We start from the raw sequence: 16,118 nt of genomic DNA on the forward strand, positions 1-16,118 counted from the left end.
GCCAATACCCGCCTTTGTATTCAGCAATATTTTCCAACTAAATGGTAGGACTTTACAAGTGTATCTGTGAATTTCACTTTTTCCCACACACAGATTCAATAGGTAAAGCACATCTGTAACTTTTAAATAAGCACAGTTTGAAATGTAAATAAAAGTAGTTAAGACGTAAGTGCAGAATGGGTTGGTTTCAACTGCTGGAGAATTTCCTCCCTCAGCCTGGATCTCTCCTTTGTCCAGCTCTCTCTCTGTCTCACACACACACACACACACACACACACACACACACACACACACACCCCATTACTGTAAAACTCCTTTTTTCATGTGCATGTGTTTTGTAATATGGAACTTTATAATTTACATATTTTTCCTTTAATATCTCCTCTTCATAGTCACATAGTGACTACATAATAAAGGAGTGAGGTTCAGAGAAGTGAAATGACAAAGTTGGTACTAAGAAGAGATCTTCAGTCTCTGAACCTGTCTCTTCAGTGGCATATTTGCAGCAGAAGAGTCAAGAATTTTCTTTTGGGCTGCAACTCTCATTAGAGCAGAATGACCTTATTGGGAGATGTTATTCCAGCCTAAAAAATATCTGCTTCCTCTCCACTTCCATCGATGGCAAGTGTCTGCCCTCTTCTGGCCAAAGGGAGGATGACAGCTACCACTGAGCAAATTCTTAGAACAAAAGTCAGACCTTGGAATGGGGGAATTTGCAGTTGCTCCATGATAATTATTGCTTTTTAGTGAGTTCTTGTCATAGCTTTGCATATGACTTTGCTCTGGGACCCTTAGGGCAGCTGCCTACACTCCATCCCCCTTGAACTAGGTGATCTCTGAAGTCCTCACCAGCCCTGATTCTAAGAACGGTAAAGGAGGCTATGTGTTAATGACATCTTACAGCAATGCAGGGCACTTGATCCAGATCCGCTGTGGGCAGATGCGCTGGCATCGAAGCCTGAGGGGGTGCTAGTGTAAATAGATCCCCTGCATTTATTGATTCGGAAGCCCCTCCGATCCTTCTCACTGTTCCTCTGAGCTCCTCTGAAGCGCTGAGCCCCCTCAGGTGGCTGCTCTACCCAGCAACTCTTTCCAGGGGGATGAGTCAAGGTCAGGATGGTCTTCACTCCCATGATGAACTCTTCTCAGTTCAGGGACACTGAGAGACTGAAAGTGGGCCACAGACAGGAGCGGCCAACACATGAGATCCTTCCATCGCACGTGCTTGGCGGACGTTCCTCACATGCTGACCGGATGGAAACTCCAGGCCAGCACAAAAAGGCCAGAAGCCGGTCAAGACTCACTGCGAACTGAGAATCCGTTTTAAAGAGACTCTTCCTGTGTTTGTGAAATGCTTCACAAAGGGAGCTGTTCCTAGGAATGGGCAGGAGTGTTAAATCACGTTTGTGTGACTTAGCCTGGTCCCCCGAAAGGCAACTGCTGAGACAAGGATTCCTGTGCAGGTTCGTAAGGCGGTCCGAGGAGACACTGAGAGGGAGCGTGGAACTTACACTGAGAAAAGGGAAAGCTCGGGACCACCACCACTGCGCTGCTCACTCAGGCTTCTTCGAGCTTCGGGCTTCCGGCTCCCTAGAAGGGTGAGCGGCAGCCCCGCTGAGCAAGGAGGCAGGGCCTAGCCAGCACCCGCCCTCTGTTGGTGCAGGGTCACCCCTGAGCTGTTAGCTACCTGGAACCAGAGTCAGCTTGAGTAATATGGGTGCTACGTTGTGTTCTTACCTGATTCCCCAAAGCAAAACAGCCTTGTTGTAAAAACCTTGGAAAGATGCATGAGTCAAGAAAAAAAGGCAAACTTTTCAATACTTGATCACACCAAGTATTAGACATAAATACTTAAAATGTCAGTGTTCTTACACAAGTTTTTATATGCATGTATGCACGTGTGTATATTATATGCATAGATCATATTTCCTATGTTTATATATGCATGAATATATCATATGTGTGTGTATATATCAAATATATGTGTATATATATATAACATATGTATTTTTTATATATTACAATGGTATTATATACAAAAGATTTCTGGAGAATTTCTCCAGAAATTCTCTAGAAAACAGTATTATGTGACCTGCCTCCTTCACAATACACTATATCCAGAAACTCCATATCATTATATCATCTACAACATGATTTTAATGACTTTATTATTGTAGTCTCTAATAAGGATGTTTGCTTATTAAGCCCCTATTTTGGACATTTAAATGATTTGCAAAATTTGACTATTATAAGCTGAAATGAACATCCTTGGATATAAATCTTGTTGTAGATCTCTGATGGTTGCCTTAGGATCGGTTCCTAAGAGTAGAATTACTGGGGCAAAAGTTCAATCCTTCATTCATTAGGTGTATGTTGAGCACCCTAGTTATGGGCTAGTGCTGTTCTAAGTACTTGGGACAGAGAAGTAAGCAATGTCCCTGTCACCAAGGTGCATATTGACCTGGTAGGGGGAAGCGGTGAGGGGGAATAAGTAATAAATAAACACAGTGACGGTGATAAAGGCTATGGAAAAAAGCATTCACGATGGACAACTGTAAGCTTACCATGGCCCCCAGAAATGTGCCACCAGCAGAATGGGGGCCTGTGGCTTCACGTCTTCACTGACACTATGCAATTTTGCAATTTGCCACTTTAAGGTGCAAAAAAAGTTGCATTTTACTTATATTTCATGACCAGTGAGATTGAACATGTTCTATATTCCTGTGAGTTTATATTTTTAGGTTGTCAGTTCAGATTCTTCATCCGTTTTCCTCTGACATTCTGGTTTAGGATATTCATCCTTTGTCTCTCATACATGTAGCCAAACTTTTCCCAATTGTTACTTGCTTTTGATTTTGTTTTTGAGGTTTCTTGGGGGCATGGAGCTTTTTAATTTTATATAATCAATTCTGTAAATCATTTCCTTTATATTTTCTACCTTTGCTGTAATGCTGAAGGAAATCTCTCTAATCCGAGATAATAGAATAGGTCAACCGTATTTTTTTCTAGTTTTCTAAATTTTCTTTCTAAGTTTTCTTTCTTTAATTCATTAATTCGTATGGAATTTGTTTTTCAGTAGGAATCTCAAATACTTTTTTCTAAAGTTTTTTGGATAATGATTGGGAAAGACACTATCCTAAGAAAACTAGGGAGGCTGTAGCAGTGGGCCACCCGTGAGCTGAGACTCTGGGACAGCCCTGAGGCTGAAGTGTGGGAACCGCTCCAGCCACCAGGCATGCTAGAAGCTGCCTGTGAGAAGTAGAGCTCTCTGTGCTACGCTACCCAGGTGCTACCCAGGTCCTCACCTTGACTTTGCCGGCGTGGGCCCTGTCATTGGGGAAGATGAACTTGCACTGGGTCATGGAGGAAACTTGAGAGGAGTGGGCAGGGGCCGAGTTTGCTGAGGGACAAGTAGGCAGTGGTTGCTGACTGTCCCCCGTGCCTGGACCTCCCAGGGGGATGCCCTGGGAAGCAGTCAGCTCTTCCATTGCAGAGTTCAGGGGAATAGCATCTGGGGTCAGAAGCTGATGATCACATTGATTGGATCAATAAATGGGGACCGCTTGAGTCTTCTCTGTGGGTAGAAGGAGAGGTGAGTGATGACCTGGTGGGATGGACAGAGCAGAATGTCCTGGCTTATGCTGTAACTTTGCAACTAATTGCTGTGTGTCTTTGGCCAAGTTACAGTACCTCTCTGGGTCTAGTTTTTAATCTATCAGATGTTCTTTCTATTATACTATATTTAGCAGCACTAATTGATTGGGAAGAATATCCACTCTAGATTTAATGGTTTGGAGTACAAGGTGCGGTAGTACAGATAGAATTTGGGAATGTGTACAGTATACTAGCTTGATGCATTGGAGTGAGTGTGTGTGTCTGTCTGTGTGTGTGTGTGTGTAACAGAGAGAGAGAGAGAGAGAAACATAATTAGAGAAAGAGAAGGGAGGAGGGAAAGAATGGAGGGAGAGAGGGAAGGAGGAAGGACAGGAAGAAGGAAATTGAAAATAAGTTGGCCCTGTGAGAATATCGAAGCAAGGTTTGTCGTGAGTTGGAATTTCTGCCAATCATCCTAACTGCATAAAGGTAAGTGGGAGGGGTAGGGGCCACTCATACAGGTGCAACAGCAACCTTTCAACCCACCAGCTGGATCAGGAGGGGACAGTCCTGTTAGCCTTCAAAATTAACATTTAAAACCCCTTTGTCCAGAATGACTGTAAGTCATAGCTACTTGCTGCCCTCTGCTGGTCAAAATAAATAATGTCTGCATTACAAAAGAGTTCTAACTGATTGTAATGATGATATTTATTTACCCCCAAAATATTTACGGAGCACCTATTAAGTGCCAGGCACTGTTCCAAAGCAGACCAGTAACCAAAACAGACAAATATCCCTACCTTCATGGGATTTAATTCAATAACAACAATGATAATATCTAACATTTATAGATCCCATGCTACGCATGTGCCAGGTAGCATTTTAATTCCTTGATATTTATCAATTCATTTCCATCCTCAAATCAGTCCCAAGAGGTAGGTATGATTATTTCCATCGTTTTAAAGCTGAAGAAACTGTTGCACATCGAGGTTAAACGATTTCCTTGAGGTCAGACAGCTGGGAAATAACTGAGCCAGGTTTAATTCATTTTGCTTCTAGAGCCTGTTCTTAACCACTCCATTCACTGCCTTTACTGGCGTTTCTAGCAGATACGCTTCTCCTCCTGTCCCAAATACTGTGTAGGCGCTGGCATTATGAGGTGGAAAGGCAAACACCCACCTGCTCCTTTGGCTCAGTCACTCATCCATCTCAGTCTCTGTGTGCCCTCGAGCCAGTCCCTTACACCCTGCAGCTGTGGGAAGATTAACACAGGGCGAGGGCATGCTGACAGCAGGGTCCTGCCAAGTGTTGTCCCTGTCCTCCGCCATCCCCTAAGCTGATCCTCAGATGGGAGGCTCAAGGAAGCCGCTGGAGGGGTGGAATCTCTAACCTGCTGCTCCAGGCTTCTGTCTTGAGGTCCTAGTGAATCCTTCTCCAGTTCAGCACTAAGGGCAGGAGGCAACCTGGAAGTTAGTGATGAAACTCAGAGTTCTTTCCTGCTTGGCCTAGATTTCTGGGGCAAAGGGATGGCATACAGCAAGAGGGCTTCAGGTCAGCTCCAGGGGAGAGCTGCACCTACTGACCTGGGAGATGGAGCTCCCCCAGTCTCCAGGGAGAGCTGCACTAAAATGCCAGTGGCTGCTGCCAGGAGGGAAAGGGTCCAGAGCAGTGGGGTACAGGAGGAACGAGAAAGTCCTCAAATTTTGTAAGCCCTAGATTTCTACTTGTTAAATTTTTTGTCATGTGTGCCCGACCTCATATAAAATGTCTCTCTTATTGGGAGAGAACATATTTTTAAATTTTATTTAAAAAAAATCTCTTCAGAAATTTGATGTTTTTAAAAGGCAAATTTAAGAAGTATTCTGTTATTGTATACCCCAGAATCCCCTCTTGTGACCAATGTCTAAATAACATTATAGGAGCTACTCTTTAGGAAGCACTGATGATGTGCCAGCACCTCACAGCAGCCCCATGACATAGGTACTTTAGTCACGTCACTTACAGACGAGCAAGCTAAAACTCAGAGAGGTTAAGTCATTTGTTCTGGGTCACACAGCCAACTCTCAAGGCTGTGCCTGGATGACTCCATTACCACCACCCTATACTATGTCCCAAAGTGAGGAAAACACCATAAACTGAGCGATTGACTTCTAGGTCCCAGGGACTGATAAGTGTCATCCCAAGAACCAAAGATGACTTATCCGTGGGTTTTGTCTGAACACACAATAGGGGTTTTATCCTCATCTCTGGGGTTCTCTCGTGTGATTTGGAAGCAGCAGATCTCCGTGGGAGAGGGGTGATTGGGCCAGCTCTCATGTGATCCGGATCTGCCAGCCTGGAGCAACCACAAGCCCAAGGGAGCCCCGGAAAGGACCTCGTGAGAAGCAGTCAGTGAGTTGAAACAGGAGGTGCCAGCGACTGTCACACACACTCGGTGAGAAACTTGCAGCAGCTTCACGTGGGGACGGGGAAGAGAGGCCTGCCAGAGGCCCCGCAGCACCTGGGGGCCAGAGCGGGTAGAGCCCAGGCCTTACAGAAGCAAGTTTAGTCCCACCTTCTGTCCTGCCTTCCAGGTCTGCCCCAGCAGCACTGTCACCACCTGGGGCATGATGGAAACGCAGAATCCCAGCCCTGGCCCACTACTGAGGCTGCTCCAGTCTGCACCTGCCCACTTAGGGCTACCTCACACCTGAAGCGACACCCCAAACTGCAGACAGGAGAGACATTCTCCCAAAGGGGATTCGACTTTCTTGGTTGACACTATTTCAGTAGGAAGGAGACCAGAGCGTGGTAACTGGAAGTTTTGCTGAGGCACAAATTTGAGTCATGGCCACTGCCAGGCTGGTGCTCTGGGCAAGGCTCTCGGCTCTTGGGGGCTGGCTAGGAGGATAGAGGGGACCCAGGGACCACTTCCTCCTCTGGCTGGTTTGGTCCTGTCACCTAGATCTCAGAAGTTGCATTCAGAGTAAAAGGGGTGGAAGTGAGGAACCATCTCTGTGCCTCAGTTTCCTAGTGTGTAAAATGATTCACACTGTTTATCTCATTGTGTTGTAAGGAAACGTGAGCTAGGACAGTGCTTGGCGTGCCAGAAACTCTCCATAAATGTTAGCTGTTATCATCATCATCATCGCCACGGATTCTTGACACCTGTGAGTATGTGTAGCCCAGACCCTTTTCCAGTTCCCTAAAGGACGAATAAGGAATGCTTATATTGGCTCCTGGGTTTCTCCAAATGACACGTTCCATCTAGAATGCAGTGTTTCCTATGTACATCCTCACAATGCACGTTAACCAGCAATTTAAATTATCTCGAAGGCTTATCTCTCATGCAGTGGTGGTATTCATTGAGATGCAGTGTTTTCATTACCCCATGAGCTTTGCCACGGACTCAGTCAGAAGCAGAGACCAACCCAGCCACGTGAAGGAGTAGTCCCTGGGTCCCCTCCACAACCCTCCCAAAAGCTCCCCAGAGCTGAGACTTTTGCCCAGAGCCCCAGCAGTAGGCATGATTCAAATCTGTGCCTCAGCAAAGCTGCCAGTTATCGTGCTATGGGCTCATTCCATCTGGAATTGTTTAAACTAAGTAAGTTGAAACTGTGACCGTCAGAGAGCCATCACGGTTTTTCCCAAGGTAGGTTTCACAGGACACTAGTTCCGTCGAATGTTTACAGGTGCTGAGTCATTGTTGGGCTGTCCAGTGGGTTTGAGGAACATTGGCATTTTAAACAAGTTCCTTTTCTGAGGACATCTGCACCTTTCTCATGCCAGCTTTCTGAGTCTGTGAGGGAGGGACGGGTAGGCTCTCCCTCAAACTTATTTGACCATCTACTCTTTTTTGTGTGGGACATGTTCTATCGCAGTGCTTTCCAAACCTTCACCTGCACATGGTTCTCCTGGGAGCTTAGTCAGGTGCAGTTTCCGACTCAGAAGATCTTGGGAGAAGCCTGAGATCCTGCATTTCTACCAGCTCACGGGGATGCTGCTGGTACACAGACCACACTTGAAACAGTGGGGTTTGAGAAGATATTTCTGAAAGGTGTGTGCTGTGTTCCCTACCCCAGGGGCTCCTGTGACCTCCCTGTCACAGCCTTAGCACCTGCTCAAGTGCTCGGATCCTGGGAAAAGTGAGCTAGGCACTGAGCTGGAGTGGAAGCTCGTGAGAGCAGAGTTCCATCTGTTTTGTTCCCAGCTGTATGTCCAGAACCTAGAGCTGTGCCTGGATCGCAGAGGGGCTCAGTCATACCTGTGGAATGATGGTGTTACTAGGGAAACTCAGCAAAAATGCCCGTTTCCAGGGATTTTCTGAAACATGCTGTGCTGAGTTGTGGTGGATTTGAGTTTTTAAGTGGTCTGAGATTGCTGCAAACTCACCAAAGAGTTTGAAAGCCACCCAAAGCATCTCTTTCTTAGCTCATAAATCTGACTCGGCCAACATCTAGGTGGGTCCTCCACCTGTGAGGCACAGTTGCTTTTCTTGTTATGGGAGCTTCAGCCCATGTGGCCTCCAAGCACTCATGAAGAGAAGTGCTTCCCGCTCTGGCATTCAGGGGTGTGAGCTACAGGCGGACCAGCATCTCCAGAACGAAGCACTTTCTGTGAGAAGGGACCAAAGTAGCCCAGGCCGAGTTCACGGGCAACTTATTAAACCAGGTTCACGGATTTGGCCTCAATCTTGTCCTGATGTTCTCATTACCAGTCCAGGCAGGGAGCCAGACTCCTTGCTCTTCAATGGTTGGTTGGTTGGTTTGTTTTGATCTGAGAGAATAGGTGAAGCTATTTGTTACCATGGTAACTGCTCAGTGAGATTCTTATTTATTTATTTTGATTGAAGTATTGTTGACTTATTATATTAGTTTCAGGTGTACAACAGAGTGATTCAGTATTTTGATAGATTATACTCCAGTTTTAGTTATAAAATATTGGCTATATTCCCTGTGCTGTACAATATATCCTTGTAGGTTATTTTATACATAGTAGTTTGTGCCTCTTAATCCCCTACGCTCATCTCACCCCTCCTTCCATCCCTTTTCCTACTGGTAACCACTGTGAGTCTGTTTCTGTTTTGTTATATTGTTCACTTGTTTTATTTTTTTGATTCTACATGGAAGTGAAAATATACAGTACTGTCTCTGTCTGACTTATTTTACGAAGCATAATGCCCTCCAGCAAGTGTCTTAAGCTGGGGAACATAAGTCTCCTCAAAAGCTTCCTACCTTCGAGAAACTTATGATCTCTTTTAGGGAGCTAGGCTCTCAGTACATGAGCTGTGCAGTCAGTGACCAATGGGAAGGGAAGTACAGTGGGTGCTTTGCGGTGGTTTCTGAGCTGGGGCAATACGGGACCACTTCTCAGAGAAGCGAAAATGAGCTTAGTCTTCAAGTGGGTGGATAACAGGGCAGGATAAAGGAAGAGTGTGAGAGTGTGAAGATGAAATTTCACAAGCATTTTTTGGAAGACGGTGACTAGAGTAGCCTGCCTAGAAGAAAGTCTGATGTGTAGTGGACAGAAAAGCAAATTGGAAGCAGAGTGTAGAAGGCCTTGAATGTCAGGCCATGGGGGCTGGACACCTGGACCCATCTCTTTAGAACTGGAGTCCAGTTCAGGCAGTCATGAAGCAGTCACAGAAAGGCAGGCTCCTCCTGAATGAAGCCAAGGCTGGGTCACCAGACTGATAGGGAGCAAGACGGTTTGACTACTAGGTACAGTGGTACAGCATGTGCACTGCACAAGAGAACCTGGGCAAGGGAGCAGGTTCTCACTCCTCATCAAGCTATGCACCCTGGCATGGGGCTGCCTTCTTCTAGAGGGGCCCTCCATCCAGTGTTCATAAGCTGGCAGTGGTCTGATCCTCTGAAGCCACAGCCATGGGTGTCTTCTCCTCACAGCAAGGCATTTTCTCAGAGCAGCCAGTCGTGTAAGTTCCCAGGGTGTCCCAGGGAGGGCGCTGCTCAGCTTTGCAGGGGACGACAGAGCCCAGAACACAGAGTGGTTCTGAGAATGCAGCTAGAACTGGAGCAAGACAGTTTTCTGCTCCTGGACAGACAGACCAGAGAGCAAGTGTTCTGTAACTGTCCACTTCAACCGAATTTAACCAAATCTTACTGCGAGGACGACTTACTGCTCCCAAGCAGCAAAGGAGTGAGGACAGAGCATCTGCAGCCCTAAAGATTCTGAAGTTAGGACCAGCAGCCCTCTGTCCTGAGGGGTCTGCGCAGAGACTTGCTTGCTTCCCAGAGGCCAGCAGTTACCAGCTGGGCAGGAGTGAACATCACATATACAGACAAAACAGAGAGACGCAGAGGGCTCCGAGGATGGGAGAGCCGGTGTGTCTCACCAGGGCCACTGCTGGCCTTTTGGCTCCCAAGTCCATGTGACAACCAGGAACTTTCCCCTGCATGATTCAAAGGCTCTCTAAGGAGGGTTGAATCACCCCCAAATGAGAACTGAGCTAGCAGCATGTGGATAGAGGCAAGGGTCCCAGCCTCAGTCAAAGGCTGCTGAGTGGGCAACGCCACTACCCACCAGGTCCTCGGCTAGCATCCTCAGAAGAGTGAGTTTACTCACTGGGACACAACCCCCAGCAAGGAGGGGGTGTCCCCAGTTATTTTCAGGGAGGTGAACCCAATGGCAAATCACCACTTAGATAGAGAAGGCCATGTGTGGCTTTGGTTGTTTACTGTTCCTTTGCCTTATTTTCATATTTTATCACATTCTTTCTTTCTTTAATTTTAATTTTAATTTATTTTTGGCTGCGTTGGGTCTTCGTTGCTGCGTGCAGGCTTTCTCTAGTTGTGGCGAGCGGGAGCTACTCTTCTTTGCGGTGCATGGGCTTCTCGTTGTGGTGGCTTCTCTTGTTGCGGAGCACGGGCTCTAGGGTATGCAGGCTCAGTAGTTGTGGCGCACGGGCTTAGTTGCTCCGCGGCATGTGGGATCTTCCCTGACCAGGGCTCAAACCCGTGTCCCCTGCACTGGCAGGTGGATTCTTAAGCACTGCACCACCAAGGAACTCCCTATCACATTCTTAAGAATGTTTAAACGATGTATTGTTTCATCTTGCTCGTTTGGGAATGTTAGAAAAAGATCATACCCTAGGTGAGCTACATTTTTTTAAAATTCAAAGCTATGTTTGGGAGATTCTTTTGAGTTGGTGCAAATAGCTGTAGTTCATTCATTTTCACATTCTCATTACAGGTCTCCCAGCACATATGTGCAAGAGTCTCTCCAGGTATGTATTTAGGAATGGAATTGATAGGTCATAGAGTTAGCAAATTTTCAACTTCACTAAGCAGTACCAAATCATTTTGCAAAATGATTGTGGATTTCATACATAGTTATTTCATATTTATATATGATTATTTTAATATTTAAAGTCCTTGAAGATCTAAATCTGGTGTACTTTGTTTCTGCTGCCTCTGGCCCAAAGTGGTTTGACTTCTTATGTTTTGGTTTCTTAAATCTTATTAAGAGCTTATATTTTGTTGATCTTAATCTGTGGAAATCCTAGAAACCCTAAATGAGGAAGCTTTGCTCCAGAGCAGAATTGTATTGGCATTTGCTGAGAGTCAGTGTTACCCAGCTTATACTTTAGCCCCCCTATAGAATCCCAGACTTAATCTCTTCACCTTGTTACTTAGCTTTGAGTTTTGGTTTTAATATCAGCATTTGTCAGCAGGGCAGCACTACCTTTCTCCCATACTTATCACTGTGAGTTCAGATCTCTGGGAGAGGGTGAGTGTGGGTGTGCAAGAGTCATACATCCCTTCTTGCAAGCCTGGGAATGAGATAAAAGGTATGTTTTATCAGGTTGTATTCATTTCATAGTAGTGGAGACTCCATAGCACGTAGTTCTCCATAGTGCCAGAAATGCTTTTTAACACTTCACTATTGGATTCTATTAACAGGGAATTTTGGTGTAGATGGTCAGGATAGAAATCATCTGGGCTTCACAGTCATCTCTACCTCCCAAACACCTTTAGACAACACCATTCGTTTCCTTTGTATTTCTTTGGCCTTTCTCTGAATCTGCAGCATCTTTGGTGTGCGAATTTTTCCCATGATAAGAAAATCTCTTCAGTTTTTTGCAGCGCTTTTGTTTCTGTTTTACCCTCTCTGGAGAATAAATCTAGAAGCCTGCACTGTTCAGTGTGATAGCCAGTAGCTCCATGTGGCTATTTAAATTTAAATTAATCAAAATTAAATGAAATTAAAAATTCAGTTCTCAGTGAAAAATCTCAAAACAGAAAGGTGTTCCAAGTGACTGCATTCAGCATGTTGATGGATTTCTTTGAGGCCAGCTCACCACTCTTTGGCGTAGCTGCTTACCTCATTCTAATCAACCCCAGTAGAGAAGGGAGTTGGGGGCTGGGGGTAGATCACAGAACACAAAGCAGGGCGGGAGAGGGGAGGGTACTGCCTTAGAGGGAGCAGGGAGACAGTGGTGGGCATTTCTAGTATCCTCCATGACTTCATTTGGTTCTCAAGAAATTCCTGGTACATTATGACCCCTGTTTAAGCCCCCTTTTAAAAGATGAAGAAACTGAGACTCTGAGAAGTAAAGTGAGTTGACCAAGGATGCAGAGCTATGAAGTGTAAAGCCACACACACACACACACACACACACACACACACACACACACACACGATTTATAGAATAATCCTTTTCGCACTTTCCTACTGAAGGTCTTTGTGCGTTCCTCTGACTTTCAGTGTATAGTACTGAAAGGTCTCCCATAGATGTAGCCGCAGAATCCAGTGCTGTCTTCCCACCCCGGCTTCCTAAGTCAGACTCCTTGCTCTAAGACTGAGGTTACCCACACCCTCCACATTCTAATAAGTATAATTTTCCAGTTTTACATGGTAGCTAGTTTCTTAGTAATTTTTGAGTAGAATTCAGAGAGAAAACTAGGATCCTTTCTTGTCTGGGATTTGGACTTTCTGGAGAGCCCAGGGCAGTGAAGTCTGCCATCGTTTCATAGCTTGAAATTTGCAAAGTTGCCACTCATGACCATTTATTTCTTCCTGGAATCTTTCTTTCCAATGAGGCAGACCTTGGTTATGGCTTTGTGGCGCATAAAACTAGATTTTGCATAAAAGTCACTGAACTGAATGTGTCCATTTTTATAGACCCGGGAACTCTTCGTTAAAACAATTAAGTAGCGCAAAAACAAGGAATACTAAACAATGTGAAAGGGCTACACAAAATGTAAACACTCAGGTTGGAAGTCTTTTTCCAAAATCCTAAACTATTACCTCTCACATGGATAATAGATATATATATTATCAGATAAACTAATTATGATGATTCAGTAGATCAGAGAAGGAGAAGGACTCCTCAGCCCCTGCCTTTCCTCCAGCTTTTCTGTCGAGGAATTGGAAAGAGAGACTAGGCATTGATAAAGGGTGGATTAGACATTTAGTTTCATTAAACATACTGGTTTGGATAAGTTAGAGCTGAGGAGAACGGGACCATGCCAGTGAGATCAATTATCCACAGGCAGTGACCTCCTGGGACCTTAAAGACCAGGAGAGGTGCCAAAGAGCCAGAGACAGCAGGCTGCCACCTCTACGATCCTGAATTTTCCAATGCTGAAGGTGAGCTCATAAACTTGACAACAGAAGCAGACAAGGAGCTAGGAGCCCTGGACATCCACGGTCCCAGTAGAGCCGGGGTGGGGGCCATGTAATGTTGCACCAACAAACGAGAAGCAGCCTGGGGGTTCTCACTGATTGCAGACTCCAGCATGAATCACCACGGGGATGTAGCAGCCACGAGCTAATGTGACCTTCAGCCGCATTCACGGAACTATGGTGTTTCCAAAAGAGAGCACAGCGACTCCCCACACCCGCCCCCAGACTTAGCGACCTCTGAAACACCGAGTCATCCTCTGTTGATCTGGATATTGTATAAAGAAGAGTTTTATATGACATTTACGCTGGGCAACAGGGTCTGTGCTTTGATTTTGGTTTTCTACCGCAATGAAATAAACATCACGGGGCCCTAGAGACAGTGGTTCTTCTCTTTGTTCTTAATCAAGCGTTGTATCAAGGAACATTCTGGTTTTTTCCCCACTGCTGCTCCCCTCCATCTGAAGGTAGGAGTCCCCAACTGAATGGATAGTCCTGGGTCCCAGAGCCAGGGTGGCTTGTTGATGATGAGCATATAGGACAGAGGAAGGATATGTCTCAGCTTATAAACAAGCCTGTGGGAACTTAGCCAGTTGACTGCATCAATAAGGGAAAGTGCAACCCACCCTGCATCCCATTTTTTGACTATAAGGCAGATTTCCTAACAATCAGGGCTGTTTAAAAGTAAAATTGGCGTCTTGGGGAGGAGTGAGTTCCTCATCATTGGAAGTGTGCAAGAGCAGAGTGTGGGTGACCCTCTGAAAATGAACGTGGATCAAGAAAAGGCTTGGGGGCTTCCCTGGTGGCGCAGTGGTTGAGAATCTCCCTGCTAATGCAGGGGACACGGGTTCGAGCCCTGGTCTGGGAGCATCCCACATGCTGTGGAGCAACTAGGCCCGTGAGCCACAACTACTGAGCCTGCGCGTCTGGAGCCTGTGTTCCGCAACAAGAGAGGCCGCGACAGTGAGAGGCCTGCACACCGCAGTGAAGAGTGGCCCCCGCTCACCACAACTAGAGAAAGCCCTCGCACAGAAACGAAGACCCAACACAGCCAAAAATAAATTAATTAATTAATAAACTCCTACCCCCAACATCTTCTTTAAAAAAAAAAAAAAAGGAAAGGCTTGGTAGAGATGATGCTGGGCCCTCCTCCAAATCTAACACCATGACCTTACATTTAGACCACTCTGCTTTTTGCTGGTGATAAAATTTTCCAATTAGCTTGATCCTCCCCGTTTGGAGGTAGCAGCCCCCTGTGAATTACAGCGTTAGGATTCTGAATCCGTTTTAAAATAAAAAGCCTTTGCAGATGTTCCTTTACCTCTCTCCATCACTATCGGTGTAGCCCTCAGTGCCTCTGCTATGACCACCTGAATTCATAAGAAGGGAGAGACTGCCCTCTTGGGTTTTCTGGATTTTCCGGTCCAGTAGAAGGACACCATGGTGTTCCCTCTGGCCTCCTCTCTAATCCCCATAGCCTTTTTGGCAAAGCGATGGAAAAAACACTTTATAAGGAGTGTGAACAGATTGCCATGGGAGCCAACCTGTGATCATTCTCTCCTCCTCACCTGCTTCCCAGCCAGCTCAGTCCAAAAGCATTTGAAGCGAGAGCATGAATTACTCTAATTTAGGGCAATTATAGGATTTACACATTAAACATATTCCCGGTGGTTTCCCTGGCAACCACCTCTGAATCACACAGTGAGATAAAACTATTATTCTATTTAATAGAGTCCACTGTTAAGAGAAGTCCAACTATAATTCACAGCGAGTACCCACCTGGTGTGGGCAGAAAGAACACTGGGCAAGGGGACAGGAGACCTATATGCAGGTTCCAGTCCACGGGGGTCAGATTCAGAACAGGAACACATCCTGAGACCCTGGTGACAGTGCCCCAGCAAAGCAAAGGGGTCTGAGCAGGGCCAGGAGAACAAAGACTCGGGTGCTTCCGAGTGAGTGAAAACAAGCACAGAACAATTTGAGGCAAGGAGTCTATGTGAACGATGATGAGATGTAGTAGGGTCCGGTGCAAAGCAGGCTTATGCAGTGCCACAGGGCTCAGGCAGTGCTTAATTAATGCAGCAGGGCCAGGCCAGGCAACCGAGCAGTCTTGGGCAACATACTTCACTATGTTGCTAGCCTTGGTGGGGTCTGGGAGGGCGAGCCAGCAGGAGGGCATTCAGTTCGCAGCTTTTTACCAGTACGATAGAGACTTGAGCCATATCCCTTTCAAGCCCCCTTCTAGCTCTTCTGGGCAGTAGGACTTATCTGGTTCTGGAACAATTAAAAACATAGTCATACTTACAGTCAGATAGAGATGAAAATAGCAGCTTTATTGGTGGTCATGTTGGAGCACTTCAACTGGACCTACAACCAAATGACCTTCAAAATGATACAACCCTGACCGAGTCTGGACCTGCACGTGGGCAGAATTGGGGCTACAGCTCAGACACTCAGGAGTGTGCAGCTTGCCTCGAACCCACGATTTCTGGAGAAAGGCGTGTCCCCCTTGACTGTGGACTGGGATCCAGCTGTTCTTCTTGCAGGAAAGCAGAAGCACTAAAAAAAACTCTCCATCCAGCACACAGCCAGCCTAACAAAGAGAGTCCACGTTTCAGGGCACTTCTCCAATCTCACCAGAAAGAGAAGTCTTTCCCTCCCCTGGGAAGAAATGAAGGAGAGGGAGAAAGATGGGTGTGTGCTAGCTCTCCAGTACCCCAAAGAGGGCAGAGATTCCTGTTTTGTGGACTGACAAGAATGCCGGAGGGGAGAAAAGGATTCCCTAACACAGGGCCAGGGGTGTTGAGGGAAATACTAGAGGCACATAGCTGGCTCCTGGTGGACGCACTTTGCCTCTTCTTGCTTCCCAGACAAAAGACGTCTGGCCACCTGCACCCCTG

The sequence above is a fragment of the Orcinus orca genome, chromosome 1, assembly GCF_937001465.1.
Source record: "Orcinus orca chromosome 1, mOrcOrc1.1, whole genome shotgun sequence".
Classification (NCBI taxonomy): domain Eukaryota; kingdom Metazoa; phylum Chordata; class Mammalia; order Artiodactyla; family Delphinidae; genus Orcinus; species Orcinus orca.